This window comes from Armigeres subalbatus, chromosome 1, assembly GCF_024139115.2.
Source record: "Armigeres subalbatus isolate Guangzhou_Male chromosome 1, GZ_Asu_2, whole genome shotgun sequence".
NCBI lineage: Eukaryota > Metazoa > Arthropoda > Insecta > Diptera > Culicidae > Armigeres > Armigeres subalbatus.
In genome coordinates, this window is record NC_085139.1 from 295,659,791 (window position 1) to 295,685,667 (window position 25,877).

Here is a 25,877-nt window from a genome sequence, read left to right on the forward strand (position 1 = left end):
AAAAATCTTAATATAATCATTGAGCACTTTTTGGATTGACAAGAATTCCTCAAAAACTCTGAGAAGCCTTTCAGAATAGATTTCTCCTTTACAATCCCTGGAGACCTCCACGATTATCATTTTAACCTCTGATTAATTTTGAAATGTTTTGATGATATCTTTATAAATCTTGAAATTGAAACAGTATTGCTAGTATAAGACCTTTTAGTTATCCAAATTGTATGTTCTTACCATAATCATGGGTAGGACAATGCTTTGACTGTCCTACCCAGGTATTTTCATGCGTAGGACATGTCCTACTTGTCCCACCCACTCCCGGCGCCACTGATTAAATATGATACTAAAATAGGGATGCGGCAGGTATTTCCGTCCATCGTCATAGGAGCTAAAACCAACGAAAACAACGTACATTTGCTACAACTCCACTGTAGCAGAACGTTTCTCCTGAGCTTACGATTTGGTACGTATGAGTTTTACAAAAAAGCGTCTCTTTTATTGGTTTTCGAGACTATGACGAACAGACGAAAATACCTGCTGTGTCCCTACTTGATAAACTAAAAATGTTTGCAAAAATAACCGTTTTATACGTCACTTTTCCCAAGTATAGGTCATAGTAATTAGTCGGATATATAACTGGGATAATGGACAAAGTCGCAGAGTATTCCTAACCATTTCGGGTGGGTCACCTGGGCATAAATGAGAGCATCTTTGTGTTCTGCTCACAAGATAAAAAGTAATGTAATGTTGATTGATGAACATGGAAATCCCTATAAAATACTTAGCTGAAGATAGTCCTAGGAAAAACAGTTACGTCGAACCATGATAGAAAGAGCTAACCAACTATTTTCTGGTATACGTGCGCCTTCGGGTAGGAATTCCCAGAACGTGATAGTAACCATCATGATCATTAAATACTTTGTTGCATTAAAGCTGAATCGCTGAGTGTGTTTGTCGTCGGGTAAACTCGGAAAAACCCAATCGTGCTCCCATGCAGCATTGTCAACATCGGGGGACCATTAGGGTAAGACGGTATAATATGCCCCCCTAAGGCAATACCTTAATAACTTTCTACTGTTCAAAGCAATTTATGCAAACTTTTTGTTATTTGGTAGTCCAGGAAGTCGCAAATGCAATTTTATATCATATTAACCACTGAGAAAAGTTATTTTGTTGCCTAACTGAGTGTTCCAGTGCAAGTTTTGCGGACAGTATGCCAGCGTCGCTCTAGAATGTTGAGCAAACAAACATTGAAAGTTACATCAAAACTTTGCTATAATTTTCATTATGTAATACAAAAATACTTCCACTTTCACATAGTATTATGGTTTTACAAATATTTAATGATACCAACTGATTTTCACCTTTAGTTAGTTAAAGTTTTCTAGAAATCGAAGGGGAACGTTTTGGCCAGGTGAGGCGCTTTATACCGTCTTACCCTACAAACATGCATTGCAATGTCAGACCATCAACTGCGTCGCAGCACTGCTTTATGTGTTCCATAGTTTACATTTCATATAATAATGCATGGCATCTTTCTCAGTAAATTTATACCATGATGCCATACGAAACTTTTTCCGAACTGTAAAACATAACAAGAATAATTGGATTCGTTAAAGATATCTATTAAAAACTGTTGAAAATTCTTACCACATGGAACAATCGATTATGGCAATGATCATCCGATTTCCATAATGTTTGCTCGCTCGTGTGCGCTTTTATTTAATTTCCAAATGTTGTCTAATTAAGCAGCAAAACAAAAATCGTGGGTAATATTTAAAATAAAATATTATGATTTTAATAACACACCAAAGAATAAAAACAAATCTTACAATTCTGTATAAAATTTTGGCTTTTGGTAAGCTTCGTAAGTAAGATACTGATTATATCAAATTCTTCCGAATTTGTATAAGCCAAAATTGTAAATAGATTTTCAAGGTTCTATCACATAACTGTATTAAAATCTGCTATCTACTGGCTGGGTGCAAAACCGAATGGCCCCGGTTTTCACATAGAACTGAGTTACAACTCTTGAACCGAAAGGATAATCTTCATAAGCCATGCTGATCCGACGCCTCCTGGTCTCGTCTCGTTGCTTTGGTGTTTGCATAAGCAACACAGAACAGCATTCTTGCTCCGGCTGATATAAGCGGACGGTACTTGGATCAACTCTATTTTGCAAATAGGAAAACCCAAAATATGTGCGCTGGATCTTCTAGAAGGTAGGAACCAGTTTGTGATTAATTTAGTCACTTTATAGTCTAGTTATAGGCTGGTTAAAACTAAATAATCGCTTGTGATAAGACGAGTTTGGATTGTCGGCGTAGCTCCAACTTAGAATTCGGAAGTCGGGACTTCCGAACCGAACTTTCTTCCGAAGTTTTTATCTGTCAAACTAATTGATGCGTTGTTTAGCGCATCTGTAGGCAAATCCAGCGAACTACTTCCGAAGTTGAGAAAGTTGCCTGTATCTGGATAAAAATTCAACTTTGGTATAAAAAAACGTTCTATCTTTATTCCAGATAGACAATAGTATCCCATTTAATCAGAGCTGATAAATTTCGCTGCATTCATTTGAACGCGGTATAGTAAATCTAGTTAGCCATTTTTTACCCCTTTCTGCCGTCTCAATTGAAAGATTCTATTCTGTCAATTGAGTTACATGTCATTCGAATTAGAAATACTACAAGGTTATAGGGTGGCTAATTCGAATGACTGGTGGTCAGAAAAATGAGAAATTGCAAGAAAAATATATTTCTTATTTCCGATTTCAAATGTATTATTGATATGTGTGCCAATTGCGTTAAAGATTGCTCCGCAATTGATTAATGTCGTTTTCCGTTTTAAGGTGGTTATACAACAAAGCCACAAATCGGCCATCTTGGAGACCACGTACTTTTTCTACTGATTTTTCAAGAGCACGAATTGAGAGAACCACAACGCCCATGGGGATGAAACATTCGTAGATCGTTTGCTTACTTATGCTAAACAATCGACTTCAATTTCAGCATTGTACGAAAATTATTACGCTAAATTTGAACTTTTGATAATAGGAGTAGAAAACCGCGTGGTGAATTTAAAATTCACCACTTGGCTTGATTGTATAATCACCTTAAACCTGGGTCAGGTCCGACCCCGACTCTGAATAACCGAACGAAAAACGAATCGGGGTCGAGTCAGTGTGATGGTATTAGTGAGAACTCAAGCACTATCATCTGTTTTGTTTTCAATTCGCACTTTTATCAGCTGGCAGAAACAGACATATTTTATCTATTAAATTTTATTATTAATGTTATTTTTTTCTTGTTTTATGAATGATTGGGGAAATCAGATGTTTCTTCTGTTAACTGTTCAATTGAATACATGACTATTAATCCATCAATAAATTTATGTGATTAGGAGCTTGTGATGAATGACGACGGCAATGTGGATTGCCGTGAATGAATTTTGGCGCTTCGTATCATTGCCGGTAATTATGCCAATCCGTGTTTCCCGATAAACTATTATGCTGGTTCTATATGGCTTTTTGGGTAACAGTGATTGTGTTACAGTAGATTTGAATTATCAATTATGTCATACAAATGGAACAGAACAAGTAAATATGGAAACACTTTGTAAGAAATCCAATACAAAATTTATTGAGATTTGGGGCCCTTTATTTTAAAACAAAGAATCAAATCGCATGAGAGTTGAACAGCATTCTTTTTTTCTATTTGTATTTTTTTTTCTATTTTTCCTCGAAGACTTTGGGATAAATTGCGATATCGTCAGAACTGCAAAAACCAAATATACAAGAGATGTAAATAATTTTCCACTACATAATCTAAACAGGATATAACATAATAAATATCAAAGGGATAAAATGTCTTTGTCGTTTTTTTTAACGAATTACAACTAAAAATTCTTCTTTCCCTCAAAAATTATGCTCAATTCGTATAAAAACTGTTCCTAAATAAACATTTGAATTTATTTATAAATAATCAGAAAAACGTGTCATTTATAAATAAATACAATAAATTTGTTAATGGCAATATAGTTGCCACTGCTTAATAAAGGGTTAATGCCAGGGTTAATACATTCTGTTTTTATTCTTCAAATCCGTAACCTTAAACAAATTATTCACAGAACTGCAATAATGAATAAAATAATGGTATGAACATTTTGGTTTAAATAACTTCATAGCGGCAGATACTCCGGTACGCTATTTTCCCATTGAAAGAGCAATTATACTAATACTAATATAGTATTTCTTCGAATACACAACGTAATAGTGAATAAATAGCAGCTACCATCTTGTAACTGCATTTTATAAATCACATTTTCAACCAAATTTTCAACCCTTATTTTGTTTATAATGGATAATGGATTACAATTAAAATAATCCATTTTTCCGTGGAGGATAGCAACATAATTGAAAAATTTAACAAATGAAACAAATAAAATCAAATATCCGTGTTCTACGTTTTTATTTTCCTTTAGCGTAAACATAAACACCAGTTTGACAGTTTATGTTCGAATGTATTGGTGAACCTAGGTTGGATCTCGATAAATCGGCAGAGCGAACCTCATTCATTTTGTGCGGATCGGATCCAACCTGATCGAATAACCGAACGTTTTGACAGCAGTTAGAGCGGATCCGGGGCAGAACTAGGTTCGAGCCTGCAATAACCGAAAACGACATAAAACTAACATGCGATTGCGTTTGCTGCTGTCAATTGAATAGATCGGGGATACTCAATACGCTAGAAGGTAATTCCAAAAAGAAAAAGTAAAATCACGAAAAAAAATTCCACAGCGAGATATGGGATGTAATTCTCTAAATAATTTTGAAAATTTTAAAATTATATGTATTGGAAAATAATTTGGAGCACCAGATTAAACCTTTGATTATCTACATTGTAGATATATTTATTTAATTGTTAATTGTTAAAAAAAATTCTCGAATTGATCCCAGTAAAGCTTGCGGAAAAGGTACTTTATTAGGTTTATTAAATTTCTAGTCTGGTATAATAAACCATTTTCACAAAAAAATCAGTCCATAATTTTTAAAATTATTTTGAATTCCATTGGCTGTACCTTGCCGTGCTCAATTTTCTTGATACCACTTTTTTTTTAATGACAGCGTTCATTCGGTTCTCCTAACCCATGGACATCTCTGTACTCAATTTAGATCTACGTAGGCTAGGTTCACATACGGGTTGAAAAGTTCAATTGACATTGAGATTTCACTGCACTGCATTTAATTCCACCACGTGATTGTAACTTTAACAGATACGTATGTCGACCTGCACAGTTAGGTAAGGTCGTCCTAAGGCTCCTTCAGGAAGTCGTTCTGGAACTCCTGCAGGAAATGCCTCCGGGACACTTTTCCAGTAAGTCCATTCGAGACTTCTTGAGGAAATCCACCTGAGACTCCTTATGGAAGCCCTTTCGGTACTTCTCAAAACAAGTTATCCTGAACCTCCACAAGAAAGTCCTTCGGGAGCTCCTCCTAAGAACTTTACAATTCTTCCATTCACTTCCACTATTATCAACTTCGTTTGTTTCAAACGAAATACGTATCTGTTGATACAAGAAATCCTTCCGGTATTCCTCCAGGAAGTCCTTCCGGGATTCCTCCAGGAAGTCCTTCCGGGATTTGTCCAGGAAGTCCTTCCAGGCAGCAAAATAAAATTTCCATTAAAAATTAGAAATTTTCCATAAACAATTAGGAAATTGCCTCTTTATGGAAATCAGGGTATGAGCAATAAATAAATATGAAATTTCCACAAATAAAACAAAATTTCCATAAACAATTAAGAATTTTCCACAAAACAAAAATAAATAAGCACTTTTAAAAGCAAAAATAGCAATTATAAAAGAAGAATTTTCCATAAAGAAATGAAAATGTTCCACGAAAAAAAAAAATTCCATAAATAAATCAATATTAGCAATAAACAATTACAAAATTTTCCACAAAATAAATATTTTTTTTCCATAAAAAATTAAAAATGTTCCACAAAATAATCAATAAAGAGCAATACAAAAATAAGAAAATTTCCATAAAAAAATAAAAGAAAGCAATAAAGCTGATGAAATTTTACATGAACTTTAAACGCTTTTAAAGAAGGGGTCATCTATAAGAATAAAGTACAGTTTTGATTGCTTTTTTATATTTCTTTATGGAAATTTTCTTATTTATTTATTGCTCTTTATTGATCATTTTGTGTAATTTTTTTATTTTTTTATGGAGAAAATATATTTATTTTGTGGAAAATTTTGTAATTTTTTATTGGTAATATTGATCTATTTATGGAAATTTTGTATTTTTTTCGTGGAACTTTTTTTTTATGAAAAATTCTTCTTTCATAATTGTAGTTTTTGATTTTGAAAGTGCTTATTTATTATTGTTTTGTGGAAAATTCTTAATTGTTTATGGAAATTTTGTTTTATTTCTGGAAATTTTATATTTATTTATTGCTCATACCCTGATTCCTTTATTGGCAATTTCCTAATTGTTTATGGAAAATCTCTAATTTTTAATGGAAATTTTATTTTGCTGCCAATCTCGGAAGGACTTCCTGGACAAATCCCGGAAGAACTCCCTAGAGAAATCCCGGAAGGACTTCCTGGAGGAATCTCGGAAATTTTCTATTTTTTATGGGAATTTTTTAATTGTTTAGGGGGAGTATTTACTTTAGTCTCCGGGATTTCTCCAGGACGTCTTTTCGGGATTCCTCCAGGAAGTCCTTCCGAAATTCCTCCAAAAGTCCCTTCAGGAGTCCTTCCGGAATTCCTCTACAAAGTCCTTCTGGAATTCTTCGAGAAAGTCCTTCCGGGATTCCTCCAGGACGTCCTTTCGAGATTCCTCTAGGAAGCCCTTCCGGGATCCCCCCAAAAAGTCCTTCCCGGATTCCTCCAGGCAGTTCTCCCTGATTTTCTCCAGGCAGACCCTGCGGGATTTCTCCAAGAAATCTCTTTCCGAGAAAATTCCGCAGCTTTTTTTTTCTTTTTTTTTTTTTTTCCTTTTTTAATGTGTTTTTTTAATTTTAAAATTAAGTTCAACACTTCAATTCCGCAGCTCGATCAGGTAGTCGTTCCAGGAATGGTGGATAACCAAAGTGCTTGTCTCTTTTACTGTGATAGATCAGCATTTTTTCGAATGATAGGTCGTCATTCCAACTCAACAACGGCGTTGTCACTGCCAAGTGTTTATATGATAAAAGTAGTTGAAATTGTAAAATCTTATATTTGTCCTCCAGGAGGTCCTTTCGAGGCTACTTCAGGAAGTCCTTCCGAGCCTTGATCAGGCAGTCGTTCCGGGATTCCTTTAGTAAGTTCTTCCAGAATTCCTCCAAGAAATCATTCCAAGATTCTTCCAAGAGGTCCTTTCTGGATTCCTCCAGGAAGTCCTTTTGAGACTCCTTCAGGAAATTTATTCGAGATTCCTCCAGGATGTCTCTCCATAAATCCTCCAAGAAATTCTCCAAAGTATTCCTTCATTCAGTCCCTCCGGGATTCCTCCACAAAGTCCTTGCGGGATTTCTCCAGAAAGTCTTTCCGGGATTCCTCTTGGAAGTCCTTCCGGGATTCCTCCTGGAAGTCCTCCTGGGATTCCTCCAAAAAGTCCTTCAAAGCTTCCTCCAGGACATCCTTCCGGGATTCCTCCACAAAGTCCTTCCGGAATTCCTCCAGGATGTCCTTCTGGGAGTCCTCCAAGAATTCCTATCGGGATTCCTCCAGAAAGTCCTTACAAAATTCCTTCGGAACGTCCTTCCGTGATTTCATCAGAGAGTCCTTCCAGAATTCCTCCAGAAAGTCCTTCCCGGATTCCACCACAAAGTCCTTGCGGGATTCCTCCTGGAAGTACTTCCGGGATTCCTCCTGGACGTCCCTCCGGGATTCCTCCAGGAAGTACTTCCAAGATTTCTCCAGGACGTCCCTTCGGGATTCCTCCAGGTAGTCCTTTTAAGATTTATCCAAGACGTCTTTCCGGGATTCCACCAGGAAGTCCTTCCGTGATTCCTCCACAAAGTCCTTCCTGGACTCCTCCAGGCAGTCTTTCTGGGACTCCTCCAAGAATTCCTATCGGGATTCCTCCAGGAACTCCTTCCAAGATTCCTTCAGGACGTCCTTCCGTGATTCCACCAGGATGTCTTTCCAGAATTCCTCCAGAAAGTCCTTCCCGGATTCCTCCAAGAAGTCCTTCTGGAATTCCTGTTCCTCCAGGAATTCCTCCGGAAGTTCCTCCAGGAGTTCCTCCGAAACTTCCTCCAGGAATTTTTCAGGAAGTTCCTCCAGGAATTTTTCAGGAAGTTCCTCCAGGAATTCCTCCGGAAGTTCCTCCAGAAAACCCTTTCGAATTCCTCTGGAAGTTCCTCCAGGAATTCCTCCGGAAGTTCCTCCAGGAATTCCTCCGGAAGTTCCTCCAAGAACTCCTCCGGAAGTTCCTCCAGGAATTCCTCCGGAAGTTCCTCCAGGAATTCCTCCGGAAGTTCCTCCAGGAACTCCTCCGGAAGTTCCTCCAGGAACTTCTCCGGAAGTTCCTTCAAGAACTCCTCCGGAAGTTCCTCTAGGAATTCCTCCGGAAGTTTCTTCAAGAACTCCTCCGGAAGTTCCTCCAGGAACTCCTCCGGAAGTTCCTCCAGGAACTCCTCCGGAAGTTCCTCCAGGAACTCCTCCGGAAGTTCCTCCAGGAACTCCTCCGGAAGTTCCTCCAGGAACTCCTCCGGAAGTTCCTCCAGGAACTCCTCCGGAAGTTCCTCCAGGAACTCCTCCGGAAGTTCCTCCAGGAACTCCTCCGGAAGTTCCTCCAGGAACTCCTCCGGAAGTTCCTCCAGGAACTCCTCCGGAAGTTCCTCCAGGAACTCCTCCGGAAGTTCCTCCAGGAACTCCTCCGGAAGTTCCTCCAGGAACTCCTTCGGAAGTTCCTCCAGGAACTCCTCCGGAAGTTCCTCCAGGAACTCCTCCGGAAGTTCCTCCAGGAACTCCTCCGGAAGTTCCTCCAGGAACTCCTCCGGAAGTTCCTCCAGGAACTCCTCCGGAAGTTCCTCCAGGAACTCCTCCGGAAGTTCCTCCAGGAACTCCTCCGGAAGTTCCTCCAGGAACTCCTCCGGAAGTTCCTCCAGGAACTCCTCCGGAAGTTCCTCCAGGAACTCCTCCGGAAGTTCCTCCAGGAACTCCTCCGGAAGTTCCTCCAGGAACTCCTCCGGAAGTTCCTCCAGGAACTCCTCCGGAAGTTCCTCCAGGAACTCCTCCGGAAGTTCCTCCAGGAACTCCTCCGGAAGTTCCTCCAGGAACTCCTCCGGAAGTTCCTCCAGGAACTCCTCCGGAAGTTCCTCCAGGAACTCCTCCGGAAGTTCCTCCAGGAACTCCTCCGGAAGTTCCTCCAGGAACTCCTCCGGAAGTTCCTCCAGGAACTCCTCCGGAAGTTCCTCCAGGAACTCCTCCGGAAGTTCCTCCAGGAACTCCTCCAGAAGTTCCTCCAGGAACTCCTCCGGAAGTTCCTCCAGGAACTCCTCCGGAAGTTCCTCCCGGAACTCCTCTGGAAGTTCCTCCAGGAACTCCTCCGAAAGTTCCTCCAGGAACTCCTCCGGAAGTTCCTCCAGGAACTCCTCCGGAAGTTCCTCCAGGAACTCCTCCGGAAGTTCCTCCAGGAACTCCTCCGGAAGTTCCTCCAGGAACTCCTCCGGCAGTTTTTCCAGGAACTCCTTCGGAAGTTCCTTCAGGATCTCCTCCGGAAGCTCCTCCAGGATCTCCTCCGGAAGTTCGTCCAGGAACTCCTCCGGAAGTTCGTCCAGGAACTCCTTCGGAAGTTCGTCCAGGAACTTCTCTGGAAGTTCGTCCAGGAACTTCTCTGGAAGTTCGTCCAGGAACTTCTCTGGAAGTTCGTCCAGGAACTCCTTCGGAAGTTCGTCCAGGAAATCCTCTAGAAGTTCCTTCAGGAACTCCTTTGGAAGTTCCTCCAGGAATTCCTTCGGAAGTTCCTCCAGGAACTCCTTCGGAAGTTCCTCCAGGAACTCGTTCGGAAGTTCCTCCAGGAACTCCTTCGGAAGTTCCTCCAGGAATTCCTCCGGAAGCTTCTCCAGAAATTCCTCCGGAAGCTTCTCCAGGAATTCCTCCGGAAGTTCTTCCTGGAATTCCTCCGGAAGCTCATCCGGGAATTCAAAACTTCTCCAGGAATTCCTCCGGAAGTTCTTTCAGAAGTTTCTCCAGGAATTCGTCTGGAAGTTCCTCCAGGAATTCGTCTGGAAATTCATCAAGGAATTCCTCCGGAAGTTTCACCAAGAAATCGTCCGGAAGTTTCTCCAGGAATTCGTGTGGAAATTCCTCTAGGAATTCCTCCGCAAGTTCCACCAGGAATTCCTCCGGAAGTTCTACCAGGAATTCCTCAGGAAGTTTATCCAGGAATTACTCCGGAAGTTGCTCCAGGAATTCTTCCAAATTTTCACCGGGATTCAGTTGGGAAGTTCTTCCAGGAATTCCCCGAAAAATTCGTCCAGGAATCGTAAAATCTCTTATTTGTTCTCCAGGAAGTCCTTTCGAGACTTCATCAGGAAGTTGTTCCGGTATTCTTCCAGGAAGTCCTTCCAGAATTCTTTCAAGAAATCATTCCAGGATTTTTCCAAGAGGTCCCTTCTGGATTTCTTCAGGAAGTCTCTTTCAGGACTCCCTCAGGAAATTTCTTCGAGATTCCTCCAGGAAGTCTCTCCAAAAATCCTCCAAAAATTTCGCTAAAGTATTTCTTCATTCAGTCCCTCCGGGATCCCTCCACAAAGTCCTTCTAAGATTCTTTCCAGAGCTCCTACGAAAGTTCTATCAAAATTCCTTCAGGAATTCTGCAGGAAGTTTCTAAAACTATTTCTTCGAAAATTTCTCCGGGAATTCCTCTGGTCGCTTATCCAGAAATTGCTTAAGGAATTCCTCCTAAAGTTGCTGCATGAATTCCTCCAAAAATTCTTCCCGGTGCTCCTACGAAAGTTCAATCAAAATTTCCTTAAGGAATTCCTCAGGAAGCTTCTAAAATTATTTCTTCGGAAGTTTTTCCAGGAATTCCTCTGGCCGCTTCTCCGGGAATTGCTTTAAGAATTCCATCTGAAGATCCACCAGGAACTGCTCCTGAAGTTCCTCCGGAAGTTCCTTAAGAAAGTCGTCCGGAAATTCATCCATCATTTCCTTTAGAAGTTGCTCCAGGAATTTCACCGGAAGTTCTTCCAGGTTTTTTTTTCCGACGATTCCACCATAAATTAGTTGGGATGTTCATTCAGGCATTCGTTGGGAAACGCCCTTCGAGAATTCTTCCCAGAATTCCTACAAAAGTTCCCTTAATTCTTCCGGAACTTTTCGTCAATAATTTCTTTGGAAGTTTCTTCAGGAATTCCTTTCGAAGCTGTTTAGGAAGTTCGTCCGTAAGTCCCTCAGATAATTCTTCCGGAGATTCCCGCAGGAAGTATTTTGGATCTTCTTGAAGTATTTCCTCCAATTTTTTTTTGATAATTCCTCTGGAGTCCAGAAATTCTATAGGAGCTGTCCACCAGTTTTTCCTCAAGGAATTTCTGAAATTCTCCCTGAAGTTCCTCCACTATTCAAAAATTTCTTTGGGAACTATTCAGAAATTTCCTCTGAACCCCTGTCAAATCATATAAATTTTCATTCAAATTTAAATAACATTGAACTGAAAGCATTGAAACTGAATTAGAATCCAAGAAGTGATTTGTAATCTCATCTTTATATTGGAATGGAAATTTATATTCCCCGCTACGCCAATCATCATCTTTCCGCAGTACATCTTACCATCAGTTTTGAAATTAGTTATTGGTTAAGAGTTTAAAACGCAAGACGCATGTTAGGAGATGGTGGATAATCAAAGTGCTTGTCTCTTTTACTGTGATGAATCAGCATTTTTTCGGTTCATATCATTCCAACCCATTACGCAACGTCTTTGCTACTGCTAAGAGTTTTCATATCGGTAAAAGTAGTTTTGTTTTCTACAATTAAGGTTAACGGTAATCACTATTCTGTGCGGTTCCAAAGATCAAGGCCAAGTTACTAAACATTCTCTGCCATCATTAATTAGAATTTTTATTCACGTTTTATTCCCTTCATCTCATTGACTGCTTTACATGCACGTGCTTCGCACGAAGAGCACATTTACGTCATTTGCTCACATCTGTTGATCGAGCGCCAAATATTCGAGCTTGCTGAGAATCAAAATATTTCTTCATTCTCATTTTATTTCATCAGAGAGCAGCCTAAGCATCTGTATACACGCTTAAAATCAATAACACAGAGATGTGTTTGCATCACACAAAACGGACCTAATGCGGAACATCCCCTAGATGAGCGACAGTTACACAGGCACAAAAATGCCTCGTACGGTCGTGATAACGGTCCTTTTCAACATGTTAACGTTTGTACAGATTTCTTGTTTCATGAGGAACCAAATACTGTTGAAAATATTGAAATCCAAGCTTCAATAAAATCACACGAGCTATTTTTGTGGCTGTGTAACTATCGCTCATCTAGGGGATGTTCCGCATTAGGTCCGTTTTGTGTGATGCAAACACATCTCTGTGTTATTGATTTTAAGCGTGTAGATTATTTCTCTCTCCTGTAGCATAGATAGGTTTAAGCTTGACATGATGCGCAAACATTAACAAAATGTTTCATTCTTAAGAATGTCGTGGATCCATAAAAAACGAACACATGGCAGACATGAACATAACTCTGAGAGAATCGCGGAATTTTGAAGGAGAGTTCGAGAGAGTACAAGAGAGTCGCTTATTTATGGTGCCTACCACAATCATCGATTGATCAATGCAGAAAATAATCCCATTGCTCTCGTCGATTTTTTTTCCCGTCGACAGGCAACCACCGTTTCATACACATGTTTTCTAAACTTTAAATACGAATGAATCAGATACAGTGGTTGGTTTGCTACCCGCCACTGCCGTATCCAGGCGCTAACATATACGTAAAAATAGCCGGCAAGAGTTAACCACCTGAAGTTTGTATGGCGAAAGACATCTAACGCGGGTTTTCTCAACAGTAGGAACTTTTCACGAAAAACTATTTGGTATTAGTTATGTAGGAAGGTGTCCGCTACTACGCCTACCAAATATTTTTTCGATAAAGTTGCGTATTTTCGATATATTAAACATTAGATGCCTTTCGCCATACTGATTTTCAAAAGTTAACTCCTAGTGTGCCGCTGTAAGCACGCTCAAAGCAGGCGATTCATTGCCCCCACGTTGGCATAATCGTACGATTTTGATGTCAGTGTAAATGTTTACACCGATGCCATGCCGCCTCCTCCTAGAGCTAAGCGATAGACAAGCCGCTGACAGTCATCAGCTGTATTATTATTGACTACTAGAGCTCTTTTCCGTTCGCTCCTTGCTTGCCTATTATTTATTTTTCGATCCATTGAGGCGAGAGGGTTCCCGGGTTTCTTATACCTGCCCGCTCTTGTGCCTCGGATACCCGCCAAAAGCCGCCTGCCATCCGCGGGCGAATAAAACAAGACGCCACCGGGATGTCTGCTCGCTAGTCTGGTTTGTGCGGTCCTCCGTGGTGGATGTGGTCTCTGTAACCAATTCCTCGATAGTCACGCGCTCGGGAACAAGTGTCGTTTTTTTTGTATCGTAATTGGCCTCGTTACGTTGAAGTGATTAGTGAAAAAAAATCAGTGTTATCAAACATCCATCACCAACGAAGAAACATCTATACTGCGTGTGGGGGTTTTGGTAATTCTTGATCGAACATCTAGGTTAGATTACAATCAGTGAAGGCGACGCGAAAAGTGTCACCACCGTTCATGTAGACAAGAGTGCGACATTAGCGCATATTTACTGCTGGCGGCGTCGAGAGCGCGCAGTTTCCTCAGCGAGAGTAGGGACCCAAACATAGATCGTGGTTCGGTTCGATACGAGAAAGAAAGAAAAAAACAATTACGGTGTAACGCGTGGCAACGGTATTTGTTTTGGCTGTTCATAAAAGTGAAGAAAACATATGAACAGACTACTAATCGTTTAACCTGAGAAGATGAAAGGTTCTAACAAGTTGTATGTTCACATTTCGCTAAACGAAGGTTTCGACAATCGAATCTCATATGGAGCTAGTAAAAATCATACATTTTTTGCTGATAGAATCGTTACCAGAAGACAATATACCTGTTTGTATATTTTCATGATTTCATGAACATGCAAACAATAAGTTTCTGTTTGTTCTGTAAATATCTAAGAAATGTTTTCAATACAGGATGAAGACAATATTGCGTACAACAAGTGTGACCATGTATTTATTTCGTTATCAAATCGAAAAAAAAACGATTTTATCTAGGTAGTGATTTCTGTTGATAGAAAACTGAAAGGTAGGATTTCTTAATCTAGTGGTAATGGTTAATTTTAGCGTTATGTAATTTATGAATGCATCCTTATGCCGTCACTGAGTATCCGGATCTAATATAGGTATCAAACAGTAAATGTTTGCTATCTAAATACGTTAATTTTTTAGCGAATTGATAACGATGGGCGCCCGACGTAGTAGATTATTGCATGAGACATCCGCATATGCATTTAAACCGGAGAACTGTGTTGCGAAACAATCAATTAATTGTCATGAACCTGTGTTCAATAGTTCATTCATTTGAGGGATGTAATCGAACTATATGCAGAGGATTTAATTGATAGATTGGTCAATCTTACTGGATTTACCCTAGTCGTCTAGTCTAGTCTGGTTTACACATACACAGCCATCACTTGGAAGAACCCTGGAAAATTATAGAATCGACAATTTCTATCATTTTTCTTGTCATTATTAATGTTTCCAGCACATGTTTTCATCTGGCACAAACATTAAATCGGCCAGGCCTACTGTGTAGTGTTGTTGGAAAAATTCATATAGAAACCAATATTGAGTTCTTTCACGAGGCTCGGAAACGTCCTTTCAAGCCTCCTGCACGAGGTTTGGAAGCCTCCGTTTAAGAAGCTCGGAAGCCTCCTTTCAAGAGGCTCGGAAGCCTCCTTTCAAGAGGCTCGGAAGCCTCCTTTCAAGAGGCTCGGAAGCCTCCTTTCAAGAGGCTCAGGCCTCCTTTCAAGAGGCTCAGGCTTCCTTTCAAGAGGCTCAGAAGCCTCCTTTCAAGAGGCTCAGGCCTCCTTTCAAGAGGCTCAGAAGCCTCCTTTCAAGAGGCTCAGAGCCTCCTTTCAAGAGCTCAGGCCTCCTTTCAAGAGGCTCAGAGCCTCCTTTCAAGAGGCTCAGAAGCCTCCTTTCAAGAGGCTCAGAGCCTCCTTTCAAGAGGCTCAGAAGCCTCCTTTCAAGAGGCTCAGAAGCCTCCTTTCAAGAGGCTCAGCCTCCTTTCAAGAGCTCAGAAGCCTCCTTTCAAGAGCTCAGGCCTCCTTTCAAGAGGCTCAGAAGCCTCCTTTCAAGAGCTCAGAAGCCTCCTTTCAAGAGGCTCAGAAGCCTCCTTTCAAGAGGCTCAGAAGCCTCCTTTCAAGAGGCTCAGAAGCCTCCTTTCAAGAGGCTCAGAAGCCTCCTTTCAAGAGGCTCAGAAGCCTCCTTTCAAGAGGCTCAGAAGCCTCCTTTCAAGAGGCTCAGAAGCCTCCTTTCAAGAGGCTCAGAAGCCTCCTTTCAAGAGGCTCAGAGCCTCCTTTCAAGAGGCTCAGAAGCCTCCTTTCAAGAGCTCAGAAGCCTCCTTTCAAGAGGCTCAGAAGCCTCCTTTCAAGAGCTCAGAAGCCTCCTTTCAAGAGGCTCAGGCCTCCTTTCAAGAGGCTCAGAAGCCTCCTTTCAAGAGGCTCAGGAAGCCTCCTTTCAAGAGGCTCAGAAGCCTCCTTTCAAGAGGCTCAGAAGCCTCCTTTCAAGAGGCTCAGAAGCCTCCTTTCAAGAGGCTCAGAAGCCTCCTTTCAAGAGCTCAGAAGCCTCCTTTCAAGAGCTCAGAAGCCTCCTTTCAAGAGCTCAGGCCTCCTTTCAAGAGGCTCAGAAGCCTCCTTTCAAGAGGCTCAGAAGCCTCCTTTCAAGAGGCTCAGAAGCCTCCTTTCAAGAGGCTCAGAAGCCTCCTTTCAAGAGGCTCAGGCCTCCTTTCAAGAGGCTCAGAAGCCTCCTTTCAAGAGGCTCAGAAGCCTCCTTTCAAGAGCTCAGGCCTCCTTTCAAGAGGCTCAGAGCCTCCTTTCAAGAGGCTCGGCCTCCTTTCAAGAGCTCAGGCCTCCTTTCAAGAGGCTCAGGCCTCCTTTCAAGAGCTCAGAAGCCTCCTTTCAAGAGGCTCAGAAGCCTCCTTTCAAGAGCTCAGGCCTCCTTTCAAGAGGCTCAGAAGCCTCCTTTCAAGAGGCTCAGAGCCTCCTTTCAAGAGGCTCAGAGCCTCCTTTCAAGAGGCTCAGAAGCCTCCTTTCAAGAGGCTCAGGCCTCCTTTCAAGAGCTCAGGCCTCCTTTCAAGAGGCTCAGAAGCCTCCTTTCAAGAGGCTCAGAGCCTCCTTTCAAGAGGCTCAGAGCCTCCTTTCAAGAGGCTCAGAAGCCTCCTTTCAAGAGGCTCAGAAGCCTCCTTTCAAGAGGCTCAGAAGCCTCCTTTCAAGAGGCTCAGGCCTCCTTTCAAGAGGCTCAGGAAGCCTCCTTTCAAGAGGCTCAGAGCCTCCTTTCAAGAGGCTCAGAAGCCTCCTTTCAAGAGCTCAGAAGCCTCCTTTCAAGAGGCTCAGAGCCTCCTTTCAAGAGGCTCAGGCCTCCTTTCAAGAGGCTCAGGCCTCCTTTCAAGAGGCTCAGAAGCCTCCTTTCAAGAGGCTCAGAGCCTCCTTTCAAGAGGCTCAGAAGCCTCCTTTCAAGAGGCTCAAGCCTCCTTTCAAGAGGCCTCAGAAGCCTCCTTTCAAGAGGCTCGGAAGCCTCCTTTCAAGAGGCTCGGAAGCCTCCTTTCAAGAGGCTCGGAAGCCTCCTTTCAAGAGGCTCGGAAGCCTCCTTTCAAGAGGCTCGGAAGCCTCCTTTCAAGAGGCTCGGAAGCCTCCTTTCAAGAGACTCGGAAGCTTCCTTTCAAGAGACTCGGAAGCTTCCTTTCAAGAGGCTCGGAAGCCTCCTTTCAAGAGGCTCGGAAGCCTCCTTTCAAGAGGCTCGGAAGCCTCCTTTCAAGAGGCTCGGAAGCCTCCTTTCAAAAGGCAAGTAAGCAAGTAAGCTAAGCGTTGGAGCTGCGGCGAGCTCCTCTTAGAAGTAAGGATGCGTCTTCTGAAGGTCGTGGCAAGCCACGGGACAAAGACGAATCTAATATCGTTAAAGTTGACGGAAAGAGCTACGTAGATGTCCTGAAGGCCACTTTTTTCGAGTAAGTCACTAAAAAGTCTCCTTTTTCGAGCTCAAGTCACTAAAGTCACTTTTTCTCGTAAAAAGTCACTATTTTCAACTATTTTGATCAAAATTAAAAGTGAGGGTTCTAATTCCAAGTTTGGTAAGCATGGGAAAGAACTTTCAAATAATGTAACGCTTTGTGTACTCGTCGATAAAGCTGCTTCACAGTAAACTGATGGATGTATAAAAAATGAACTTCAAAGGCTTGTTTGCCCGAAAGTCGCTCTTAACTTCTTCTTACCTTCAAATTCCCACTAAAACTTGGCCAGGCTCCTAACTCGGTTTTAATAACTTTTCAATAAAAATTCAATAAACATATCCTATGTCACTATTCATGAATGTTCCTACTGTGAGTTAAGCAGAATGCGATTGAGAATCCAAACATATTCCAAAGCCCAACTGCAGCAGATCATGCTGATTTCTAACATTTACATTTACAACATATTACAAGTTATTAAATAATCATAAAACTAAACACATGTTTGATGATTTAAATAAAGACACGCATAGATCTAATCCCGACGCTTCATGAAAGTGAATGTTTTATGCTCTGGTTACAACCCTTGCTGCTTATTTGTCCATTAATATTCATACTTCATAATACATACGTTTTATGATATCTGGAAACAATCCTATTTTTTAAATGGAAATATTTTTCTAGTCTTCTAGTTTCAAACCAACAAAGGGTTCTATTTTCTATCTAAGGCTTTGTGAGTCGAAATAACTTGATATTTAGCAATTATTTACATGATTTTCATTCATAAAAAGGCATTTTCACATACAGAGGTTGTAGGAAAAAGTTCGAAGTCATACAAAACATTGTTCCCCGTAATATGGTAGAACTTGCTCCAAAATTGTTGTTTAACCCTTAAATGCGCAATGTTGTTTTAAAACAACAAACCGAAAATACGTTTAATGTTAATAATTTCAATGGTTATTTACGTTAAAAATATTTCCGATGAATTCTAAAAAAAAATCGCCTTGTGCCTTTATGGGTTAAATTAAAAACATAATTCTGTGTAACCATTCGTTACACTGCCTAGTTATTAACTTAATATAAACGTAAATTTTGATCAGTTTTTTCTACAATGTCAAATGTTACTGGTATAATCATTTAAAATCTTTTTCATCAAGTTCTCACGCGCAAGCAAACTCGTTTGTAATTTTAAAGAAGCTTGAGTTTTTAAGCAAAGCGCTTCGTTTCACTCATTTACCGAAAAATCAATCGAGGCGAATACACGAATAAACCCTAAGGTGAGTCATTTGGATGATTCCAATCATGCAAGATTCAAAATTTTGCCTTGGTTCAAATCATAGATGAGCTTTGAGGTAATGGGTTTTTATTGACACTGCTGGTCACTATTTGGTCACTTTTTCTGCAAATAAAGTCACTATTTGGTCTCTTTTCTCATCAACTTTGGTCCCTAAAGTCACTATTTTGAGCAACGTGGACCGCTACCAGCCCTGGTAATGCCCCGCTAGGCCCCTCCTCGAGTTTATGAGCTTTGAAAATGTCACATATCTGGTCAAGAATCTAAGGATCTGTTGATAGGATTTTTCATAGATGCTATGAACTATTTGGAGACCGTTACTGTGTAGGCCTTACCACCTAAATATCAGAAAGTTTCGTGAATTCCGGAATGTCACTATGAGGAATACCAAAAATCTTAACATAAAAATACCATTTGATATATTTATACTAAGCAGTATGACTGAACCTTAGTTTGGAACACGAATTACGCTTCTATGAACATGATTGTAGATCTGACGACCTGAACTCAAGAACGTTTTAGATGGCCTTGCATGCATTGAAATGCTTAATAATACGTCTTACATATCTTGACAGGCATCTAAGGATCTGTTGAAAAGAAATTTGATTGATGCCGATGAAATTTTGGAGGCCGTTGCGAGCTAAAGCTTCAGAATATTCCGCGTATTCTAGAATATCAGTATCAGCACACCGATACATATCACATGAATTATTTGATTTCTGTGAACAGCGTACACTGAGAAAAAATTTCATATAGAATATATTTGTCGCATACATTTGCAATTTGGGGACCCAAATATATGCAATTTGTATCCGAACACAAATTCAATAACTGTATAGTAGAGACCACACATACATTTTATTTGATTATAGATTCTATTTGTACTTCGCGTGGAGAGTGGTTATATGTATATAAACCAGGCTACTGTCATGTTATTGTTTATCCCATCGCCAAATCGTAGCCAGGATGTCCCAGGCACAATTTTTTCATACTACTTTTCAATGATGACAGCGGTCTATGTCTATTGATGATGATGACACCGCGCTTGTCACAGGGTCGATATAAACATCATGACTTAAATTAATGGGTTTTTGCCAAAAAAGGTGTAGAATTTTTTCAGTGTAAGATGTTTTGATGAGCGTACTACCTTTCTCTTCTATGCTAGAATTCGAGACCTGAACTCATGAATGGTTTGGATGAATTGGAATGTCCGCAATAGTATCCTAAAAAAATGATTGCATATAGATCTACAGTTATTTGTGATATTTTCCCATTCTGTCTGGAACGATTTGATATATCACGTGGGAAGATTTCAAGAAATATGACCATACCTCTTAGATAAGACTTGATTGCATTTGGTTGCTGAAAAAATTGACCATAATACAGGGTGCGGCAGAATATAATGCGAAAATGATTAAATCTGAATATTGGGTTTATTCGAGTAGCTAATTTCTGTGGAAAGTATATTTGTTGATATTTACTTTCAAATGCTGCACCGAGGTATTGTAACTGTTTTATTGCAAATTTCTACAAATGTGCGCAAAAGAAGCGGCTACTAGTTTGTTGCTCGCCCAGAAGACGCCGAATGAGATTGCTGGTAGGATATCTTTTGGCCACAGTTTATCGCCTTAAAACGTCTCTTCAGGTTAGGTCTAAGCAGCGGAAGCCGGGAAGTAAACGTCCATGCTTTGCACGTATGCCAAATCGGCTCATGGAAAGATTCCCAAGTAACATTTTAAGTTTTATAACGCTCTTGAAGACCATAATTTCTCGGGTACTTATTCAAAAGGACGTATGTGATTTTGTAAACAAAGATTCAAACGTCGATTTGTCCAATCTGATAGCACTCCCACGCAAATCATCACCACAGACAGATAGGGGAAGCCTTCGGCTACCTGTGGGTGGTGTTGGTTTGCGTGGGAGTGGTATCAGATTGGACAAATAGACGTTTGAATCTTTGTTTACAAAATCACATACGTCCTTTTGAATAAGTATCCGAGATTTACTCTTCAAGAGTGTTATAAAACCAGTATGAAGCCAAAATGTTACTAGGGTTGCTCGCAACCTATTGCGTTCCATAAAAAAAACTTGCCAAGGAAGTCAAAATTTCTGATAAATCCATGCGAGAACCATCAAAAAAGACTTGCATGTACCTTCCAGAGCTTGAGTGAAATACCACTTGATTACGGATCGAGTATAGAAACTACGAGTGACTCGTTTAAAAAGGTTGCTTTCTTTGTTGAAGAAGGAAAAAAATATTATCCTGTTCTCCGACGCGAAAAGCTTTTCAGCATCGATGCTGACGCCAACGGCCGCACGGACTGATTCATTTCACCAAAGAAAATTGTGGATGCTCTGGAGAAAATGAAGCTCAAATTCCAAACCAATCCGGCTGATGTCATGATGTTTGGCTTGGTGGCGTCCAACGGTTTGAAACTGCAATTTGTTTTCATTTATGTTGGGTTTAAAATCAATGCCGAATTATTTAGCGGTATTTTAAAGGACCAGGTGCTTCCCTGGGTGAAGGTCAAATTCTCCGATGACCATAACGTTGTCGTACAACATGATGGAGCGCCATGTCACACGTCCAATCGACCCAACAATGGCTGAAGAACAACATGAAATTTTGGCCGAAAGATCTGTGGCCCCCTAGCAGACCAGATCTTAATCCGTTTGCTTATACGTCTGGGGCATATGTTGAACAATGAGCCTGCAAACCATCGCACCCTTGTGTGAAGACCGTAACGTCAACCCTAATATGCACATGGCAGTCGATGGAACCTAGCCAGACGTCATCTTGAAGATATGATTAATAAAAAAGAGCACACACTCAGTAAATTTTTTTGAAAGGACCTTATAATGCTAACTGAACTCGAAAATGTTGATATTATTGCATGGAGCAGGTCAAATGGGATTCGAAAGAAATAGAAACAATTTTTGCATTATTTTCTGCCGCAGCCTGTAGCGAAAAATAACAAACACAGACGAAGTTTATGAAGGCGGGGATGGGTCTTGCGGGACGGTATCTAGGTCAAAAGAAAGTCCTAGTAATCCCTTTTGAGAAAAGTCCGAGGTTGTGAAAGTCGGTAAGCGTATTACAAAGAACGAGCAATGTGAGGTATAGTTAAAAAAATATTTTTATAGTCAATTAATTCTCTTTATAATTAAAACTTCCAAAAAAGGGGCAAAAAAATATCGTTATATCGAGGTTACGTTATATCGAGGTATTACTGTAAATGTATTTCAAAAAAGATTCTTGAAACAATTTTGAAACATTCCTGAAGAAATTTTAGAAGATTTTTCTTAAGGAATACCCGAAGGAAATTTATCCGCACGTGTATTTTCGGCTCCTCATTTAAACCTTTGGACAAACGATATAAATACAACATGTTCACATTCTCTCTTTTTGATTCCCCTGGTAATTCCCTAATAATTCCAGGTTTTCCCAGATAGTCGACACCCTGCAATGCACTATGGTCCAGGATACAGATTTACGCTACAATTTTGTAGAACATTTTATGGCGATATTCCGTAAACAAAACATTTTTTTTTTGATTGCTATACGTGTATCTAATGCAATGGTTCTCAACCTGGGGTACATGCACCTCTGGGGTTACCTTTTCTGATCTCTAGGGGTACCTGAGGCAATAATGCGTAATGGCGGATGGTTTAATTGAAAAAAATACTTATTTTATTATTGGTTATAAAATTTTAGACGACTCATACATTTTTATTCAGTCTATTTCATTCATGTTGGCAGTCACATGGATGAAAGAGACTGAATAATAGAGATAGAGCGGAATTCTTGAGGACATTTGTTGTCCAGAATGAAGAGCACAGTCCTAGGGTTTGAGTCTCGGTGAGATACTACAATAGCTGTTCAAAAGCCCAAATCTATTACGCCCATCTGGAAATAGTCCAAGTCCAAGCCCAATTCAAGCATAATTTTTCATAAGGACGTATGTAACAAAAGTAAACAAAACGAGGTTTTCAATACAACATGACAATCACACGCGCCTTTATATAATACGCATCGATTTTACTGATTTTAGATCTTAAAATTCTTTAATTCAATCTTTTTACGAATCGACGTATGTAAAATTTTCTATTTTTGAAGTCTCACTGTTACATACGTCGCTTTAACATATGGGAACTAAGAGCGACCTATGTACCAAAAAAGCAAAACAAAACAAAACTGCAGTTGCGTCAATCGTGCACTATGGAAAACCGACCAATGTACAGCGACGTATGTACAGCATACCGGTGTATGTATAATTTTATCGTTTTTCACAGGGAATTTGAATTAACTGAGCTATGACGTGAAGCACGCTTATTACGTGCCATGTATTGATGCATGCCAGCGGAAAAAAATATCGAAAAAAGATTTGATTTTAAAACAGTTTTAGAAAAAGTTTTGCCAAATTTCTGCAAAGGATTTCTTGAATCCTCATAATTGTTACATACGTTGTTATGAAAAATTATGCTTGAATTTATGGATTGAAAATAAGGTAATAGTACAGCTGCGGTAAAGCTTTGCGGAATACGCCAAATCTTTTTTTTTTAATATCCGCTATACGTAGGTTTACATTTAAATGATAATCGATTTCAAAATTTGAAATGTTATAGCCGATGACAACTAGCCTTCTTCTCACACCTGAGAAGTTATCAAATGACAATTCCAATAATTCAATACCAAATTTTTAAAACAACTGTCCTACTTTTGTTAACAAAAATTCAAACGTCGATTTCGCGAATCTGAGAGCTCTCTCGCAAGCAAACACCATTAACAGGTAGCGGAAGTCTTCACCTATACGTATTTATGGTGTTAAATTGCATGAGAGTCCAATAGTTTTAATCTTTGTTTACAAAAGCAGATATGTCGTTTTGAAAATTTGGTATTGAATTATCGTATGAGAATGATTCAGCACATCCCTGGCTGATAATGTACCGCTGCAACCATCACTGACGCAAACTGGAACAGAGACTAAGCACCCGCCACTAAGTCAGTCTAAACCCCGCCCGGTGGCTCAGAAAAGTCCAACGTTAAAGCTGAGTGTCAACGGCGTTTGGTGGTCAGAGTAGACGCGATGCAAGATGACGCGACAAAGAAGCAGGGATGCCAGACATACGAATATGTCTGTATTTATACAGACATTTTGGTCTTGCATATAGACATCATAGATATAACAGATATTATACAGACTTTTGATTGAAGTTAACCAATTTTTATTTTGGAATTCCCGGTTCTTCCCGGATCAAATTTTGGAACTTTCCCGGCAGAAGTGTATCGAGAAAAAAAAATTGAGGAATGAGGTTTTGGTACCCATAGGTACCTTCAACTTGAACATTCTATCAGACACTGTTAGAAGTGAATCAAAGATCATTTCTGCATTCATTCTTTCTTTTCTATCACATTGGTAACACGTTTATCAAGACGAAGCTTTGGTAAGTGATAGAAGCATTGCTATCAATTATTTTTCACTGTAAATTTTTATTGGAAAGATAAATGAGCATATTACCTATATAAATTTGATCCAAATCATGATTTAAATATCAAAGATTTTTTAAGCAAAATATTTTTTTTTGGGAAAACATTTAAAATGCACGGGGACCAAAATCCGGCGGAAAATTTTCCCGAGGTGTAAGGTAGCCTTTAAGCTAGCCTCACACCTCGGGAATTTGGTCCGCGGATTTTTTCCCCATGTATTTTTGCATATGCGATGTTTTCGGGATTTGGGCACGGAAAATCAAAATCCCGGCCCCATTTGAAATGCACGGGGACCAAAATCCGGCGGAACATTTTCCCGAGGTGTAAGGTAGCCTTTAAAGGTAGCCTCACACCTCGGGAATTTGGTTCGCGGAATTTTTCCCCATGCATTTTTACATATGCGATGTTTTCGGGATTTGGGCACGGAAAATCAAAATCCCGGCCCCATTTAAAATGCACGGGGACCAAAATCCGGCGGAACATTTTCCCGAGGTGTAAGGTAGCCTCACACCTCGGGAATTTGATCCGCGGATTTTTTCCCCATGTGTTTTTGCATATGCGATGTTTTCGGAATTTGGGCACGGAAAATAAAAATCCCGGCCCCATTTAAAATGCACGGGGGTAAAAATCCGGCGGAAAATTTTGCCGAGGTGTAAGGCAGCCTTAAATGGCTGATAAAAACCGAGTCAGTGATTTTTCACGCAAGTTTATTGTGTTCATCAGTTGAAGAAGTGCATGAATCTAGCGTTCAATATAACTAAAATGTTAAACAAAAGGTAAAAAAAAACCTACATGTTTGCTTAGAGTCAAATCTCTCAATCCTCCCAGATAATCGTATTCTACCGGGGACACGGCAGGGATCTATGTTGCCTGCCAGCTACGTAAGAAATCGGTAATTGGCAACAATGCCCAGTCATTTGATGTGCGGGTTTGTTTTAGTGTCCTACAGACTGTAACATAATCGAAATTTGTTGGTGAAGTCCACCTTTCTTCACTTGTCAGCTCACTTTCAGACACATTTATAGTCGGCTCTGGACTGTTAATATTCGATTGAATATTAGTCATTGAATATTTATGTACATTCTACAAATTGATAAATTATCTGAAATCTGAACACGTTTTAAATGAGCAAAGTAATTTATCACATAGAACTGAATTCGATTTTCATCCACGAGGCACGTTCAACGGTAAACATCAATATAAACAATGCTAATTATGTTTTTTCTGCACATAGTAAGCAGTGACAGTAAAATGAATGAGTTTATGAAGTAGTCGCCTGACTATGTCATTCTATGTTTTGAATAATCATGCGATGTTTGTCAAAATTCGAACCGAAGTTGCTACATGAAGATGAATATTTTAAGCTCTGGTCCTAATAATGGGGAAAAACTACAAGCTGAATCGCGACTAAATCAAAACAAACAAACAGCCACATTGCTGCCTAACTTTGCGATACATGATGATACGAATTTTGAAGCTCTCTATGGGTTGCATTTTCTTTTCCTCGTTTGATACGGGACACTCTATTTTCAAAAGTGAATGGATAGATTTTTTTTTTCATTATCGCCATAAACATGTCTTTCCTATCGGATTTATCGGCACTGTTGATTCTGTTAACCTTGAACAATTGCAAATCAACTTGCTTGCTCACAGCTCTAGCCTCTGGTGTGAGCGCAGGACTAGAAACATTGTAGGAGGAGGGAAGGGGGATTATATGGACATACTAAGGAATCGTGTCATTTTCACAATCCCCTTTCGTCATTAAAGTAGTAGGATGGTTAGAAGTAATAAGCATTATATTTGTAGAATGGAAAACTGTCTCAATT

The 25,877-nt window shown here is 40.1% G+C and overlaps 1 protein-coding gene across 3 annotated transcripts in view; it reads left to right on the forward strand.

Annotated features, from left to right (window-relative positions):
- Positions 1 to 25,877, forward strand: part of LOC134207759 (uridine phosphorylase 1) — a 137,091-nt gene that overhangs the window by 49,506 nt on the left and 61,708 nt on the right. Inside the window, exon 1 of one of the 3 annotated variants that reach the window (XM_062683629.1) lies at positions 13,440 to 13,744. The exons of 1 other annotated variant lie outside the window; for it this stretch is intronic. The gene's annotated coding sequence lies outside the window, so the exon portion shown is untranslated. Of the gene's footprint in view, positions 1 to 13,439; positions 13,745 to 25,877 lie in introns of those variants that run through there. One more of the 3 variants, XM_062683630.1, reaches the window with a different exon arrangement.